The following is a 5,467-nucleotide window of genomic DNA, read 5'->3' as shown; positions in this document are numbered from 1 at the left end:
CTATCACCGCCACTGTGAACGATTCTGACCAGGTAAGTTTCTCTAGAACGGAGCATTTTATACCAAACCACTCTGAAATGTACGTTTACATCATAACAATTTGATTATAAAGACTTTTTGTTTTTAAAACAGTGAACAAAATGTGGTATTTTTGTGATATGAGCACTTTATCAGGCACATTAGCAGAATTAGCCTGTTTGATTCTGAGGGGGAGAGAGTTGTAAAAGTGTGTGCAAACACACAAAATGCCATGAGGGGACCTCAGGTATGAAAAGTAACACACAAGAAAAACGTAGGATATGGGCCCTTTAATGCACCCCAACAGTGGATTCCACGTGCTGCGCATGTGATACTGAGTAAAATGGTTGTGGTAAACAAATGGGTGTATACGCCGTTTGTGTGTGTCTGTGGGAGCTTCCCGGCAGTGACTTACGCCGTTACTGTAATGCTGTGACGTGTCTGAGTGTGAGGCGGTGAGGAATGTTCTGGCCGAGGCCCAAATGTTCCCAGGAAATGAAGGGAAGGGAATCTCGGCAGCCCAGCACTTACTTACTACTGTACAGCAGTCATTAGGCTATTATCACTCAGGACCTCAGTCTCACTCTGGAACTGAACGGAGCCGCTCGGATAGGCTGCGTCATACGGTGGCGTGCGAAAGTTTGGGCGCCCCTAGCCAAATTCCATGTTTTTAGTTGATGTTCTGAGTGAACACCAGTGAACACAAACACTGGTTATACGCTGAATTTAACATGTGTGCAAAGGTTTTGGCACACGTTAAATTGTATGGTTTGCCCCCCCCACCTTCTACGCTATAGACTGGGGTTCAATCCCCTGCCTAGACAAGCCCTACACTACACCAATTAGAGTCCTTGGGCAAGACTCCTAACACCACCTACGCCTACCTGTGTAAAATGATCCAACTGTAAGTCGGATAAGAGCCTCAGCCAAATGCCGTAAATGGAATGTATTGAAATTTGATATATTACATCAAACTCACTCTTTTAAATGAGGAAGCTCCTGTTTTTCACGATATGGGCCCTTTAAATGAAGTTATTGTGGTTACTTCATTAAAAAATGTTTAATGAGGTCCATCCATCCATCTATCCATTTTCTAAGCTGCTTCTCCGTCAGGGTCGCGGGGGGATGCTGGAGCCTATCCCAGCAGTCTTCGGGCGAAAGGCAGGATACACCCTGAGGTCATATCTGGTAAATATGGGTGGGTTTATAAGGAAGGAGAAGATGAGACAAGTTCTTCTTTTTCTAAGGATGTGGTCCTAAAATGTCATCGACATAGCAGTGAAAGTCCACTTTTTAAATATGATCTGCCCAAGGAGAAGCATGCAAATGATGAAGAAGACAGGCCTGAGGACTGAACCCTGTGGAACCCCTTGAGTGACAATAGAAGTCGATGAAATAAAGCCAGAAAAATGATCGGCTTTCTATCAGCAAGAACCGTTTCAGTGCAGAACATTGCCCAGCTCACGGGTCCTCGACAGAAGATTAGAATGACATACCATGTCGAAGACTCAGTGCTACACGTTTAAAAAAGCTGGAGCTTTAAGGCTTCTTTAGTCAAGAAAATGGTTCTATATAGAACCATGAACACTCAGAGAACCCTTTGCACTGCATTGTTAAGGGGGTTCTTCAGATTGGCTCTATATCAGGGGTGGGCCTTTGTAGATAGGATTGGACATTCCTGCTCTGTATAGAACCTTTTTGAAGAAGGTTCTATAGAGCATCCAAAAGGGTTCTTCTATTATGACAATCTTGTCACCATAACAATAGAATCGTTTTCAAAAAAGGTTCTGCATAGAACCATCTGCAGCACATTCTCCATCAGTCTATAGACTTCCATGATGCAAAGAACCCTGTAATCATGCAAAGGGTTCTTTGAGCGTTCATGTTTCTATAAAAGAACCTTTTCTTTACTGAAGAACCCTTGAAGAACCATGTTTTTTAAGTGTGTAGATCTGAGCACAGCCTTTGACAAGAATGCTAAGGGTTCCAGCGTTCTGCAGATGTAGTTTCAGCGCTGTGGTGCTGATGAAAACCAGACTGGTATCTGGAAAGGCTTTTGTGTGGAGAAGAACAACCAGAGGAAGCCTCAAAGTCTGGAGCTGCTTTTCCCACAGTGCTGTCGCTGAGCTCGTCTTCATTGGTGGAATTGATACACACCGGTCGGGCGTAATGTTCTGACCACCTCCTTGTTTTTACGCTCATTGTCCAGTTTATCAGCTCCACTTACTGTATAGCTGCACTCTGTAGTTCTACAGTTACAGACTGTAGTCCATCTGTTTCTCTGATACTCTGTTACCCTGTTCTTCAGTGGTCAGGACCCCCATGGACCCTCACAGAGCAGGTACTATTTGGGTGGTGGGTCATTCTTAGCACTGCAGTGACACTGACGTGGTGGTGGTGTGTTAGTGTGTGTTGTGCTGGTGTGAGTGGATCAGACACAGCAGTGCTGCTGGAGTTAATGTAGTTAATTCACCCAGACATGTTTGGTGTCTTAAGTCTGCTTATGTAGTTTTTGCACTAGGGCTACTAGGCTAATGTACTGTAGTCCATGTTTATAGATAACAGTGAGTCACACAGTGTCAAAAACAACACAATCAAGTCTATTAGAGACACTGGTGGACAGTAACTGAGTAACTGAGTATCTGAGTAACTGAGTAACTGAGTATCTGAGTAACTGAGTAACTGAGTAAATGTAATTGGTTTCAGTACTTTAGTATTTTTGGTGTATCTGTACTGAAGTTTCTCCGTTCTGGGCGACTTTTTCCTTTCACTCCACTACATTTCAGAGTCTAATATCCGACTTTTTCCTCCTACATTTTGAGAAATCTGTCGTTCCTTTTGGTTTCTGTGTGTATAAAAACGTAACATGTCAAAACGAAAGAAGCGCAAAGCCAGAGCACCAATCAGGGCCCAGCGGTCACTTTGTTTAGAGCTGGTTTTGACCTGTTGGTCATACCGACCCAGTGCAGCACGCGGTTCAACGTCAGCGCAGCAGCGTAAAACTTTGGGAGAGTCTGTTCAACATAAATGATGAACTAACCTAACTTTGTGTAAATAGAGCTCAATATAGAAATATGTCCACATATGCAGTCGAGACTGACGCGGCTTTTTTCTGAATTTCTACAAACACCATTTCATTTTATAGTAAATGAGTTTGGGCTGGTTTATGTTTATGAACAGACGCCTACAGATCAACATAGTAAAGGAGCTCATCTGTGATCCTGAGTTTAAAGCCAGTTTTTATTCAACTTAAACTTGGAACTAAGTTGTAAATAAATCTGAAACTGAAACTTTGCTTGTGTGTAAAAAGTGATTTCAGAGCCACTCGGTTCTCCCTGATGGAAACTGTTTACCTTCAGTGTTTTGTGCTTCTGATCATTTTAATAGACGTCAGCGTCACTAATTAATGAGGTTCTATTAAAAGACTGGTTTACCAAGAGAGACGCTGGAGGACTTTCACCTGAAATGAGTTCATGAAGCCAGTCTGGTTATAAAAATGATAACAGGACCAGATCAGAGCCAGAATTACTCTTTTAGTACTTTTACTTTATACTTAAGTACATTTGAAGGGAAAAACTTTAGTACTTTTACTCAAGTGGAGGTCTAAAGGGAGGAACTTCTACTTTTACTGGAGGAATATTTTACCTTGGGGGGTCTCTACTTTAACTGAAGTACATGATTTGTGTTCATCCACCGCTGATCAGAGGTGTTTTTCTTCTAAAGTGTCTTGGCTGACTGACTAAATTTGGGGCAACTTGAGAAAACTGTATATCTGGATGAACTTAACAGTAAAAGTTTAACAACAACAAATACAATCAAATTAAAATTACAACAAATACAGGGAGTGAGGAATAAGAAATGTCATAGCTGGTTTAAGGGGAGCCTGGCTACTACCTACTTCTCCCATTATTTAAAAAACATGACTTCAAAACACTAGAGGGCGCCTATGAGCGAGTCCTCAATGAAAGGAATGGAACTAAACGTCTAAAATGAAAAATTATTTACAGTTTACAAAAGTTCCATAGAAACCCATTCATTTTAAACTTACCCCGGAGCGCCCTCTAGTGTCAGACAAGCCTGTTTCAGCCGGTGCGTAATGAGTCACCACAAGACTGAGCTGACGCATTCCAGACTTTTTAATTAAGTATTTTCTTTTACAGTCAAAGCCTGTTATTGACAGCAGGTCGCAGAGCAAAAACAGACACTAAAGTGTCCAGATTCCTTTCAGGCGAGTTCAAACAGAAACGAGTGTAAAATAAACACGGCTTTATTTCAGTTCCCGAGGGCACTATCCGGCAACCCTCAGACAAACAGTCCTCTGATCTGCAGATTAGGACTGGTTAGTAGTTAGAACTGCTGATGACATCACAGGTCCTTAAAACGGAGAAGGTCATGTTGGTAGAACAACAAAACATTTCTATGTAAAAACATATTTAATTAAAATATAATCAAAGACTGAGTGATTGGGTGGTTGGTTAGTGTAGTGGGTAACACCTCTGCCTTCTACACTGTAGACTGGGGTTCAGTGCCCCACCTGGGTAACCACCCTACACTATACCAATAAGAGTCCTTGGGCAAGACTCCTAACACCGCCTTGGCCTTCCTGTGTAAAATTACCAAATTGTAAGTCACTCTGGATAAGAGCGTCAGCCAAATGCCATAAATGTAAATGAGTGAAGTTCAGCATAGTTTTATATCAGTAGTTGTGTTATAGTCACAAAAAGGCCTGCAGAAGTGCTAGCGTCCAGTTCAAAGGGGGTGCAGATGGTGAAAAGCTCATTTTATCATAATGTTGACCAGTATAGTCACTTTGTGCTCCTCATAACTGTTATTCTGATAAATAACAACACAAAGCTCTTTTCTGAGGAAATGATGGGCGTGGTCAAGACCTCTAGACTGCTGACCGAACAGCATGGATCATAAAAGGCAGATATAGGCCAATTACAGGTAGACTGTAAACAACAACAACAACAACAACAACAACAACGACAACTGGTGTGCAGTAACAGCATAAACTGCATAGTAACGATGTAGCAGATTGTATGACAGCCGGTTATGACATCATCTCTGTTTATGATGGCAGTCCATTATGACGTCATCTCTGTTTATGATGGCAGCCCGTTATGACGTCATCTCTATTAAGCATCTCTATTAAGATGGCAGCCCATTATGACGTCATGACACAATTAATTGTATGTAGATTTTATTTTATACTCCTATTCCGTTTTATTTATTTTACTTTATTTATCCCAGTGTGATGCTTACAAAAGTCATGTGCACATGTTTTGGTGAAATTGTACATTTTGTTGATTTTCTAAGTGAAAATAAGTGAACACATCCTCTAAGGAGAACACACTGCTGCACATTTTAACACACAATTACTCTTTATTTGCTGAATTTAAAAGATTGGGGGGAAAAAAAAAATGTAAAAAATGAAATCTGGTCTGTG

This window comes from Pygocentrus nattereri, chromosome 3 (genome assembly GCF_015220715.1).
Source record: "Pygocentrus nattereri isolate fPygNat1 chromosome 3, fPygNat1.pri, whole genome shotgun sequence".
NCBI lineage: Eukaryota > Metazoa > Chordata > Actinopteri > Characiformes > Serrasalmidae > Pygocentrus > Pygocentrus nattereri.
This window is presented reverse-complemented; position numbering follows the sequence as displayed.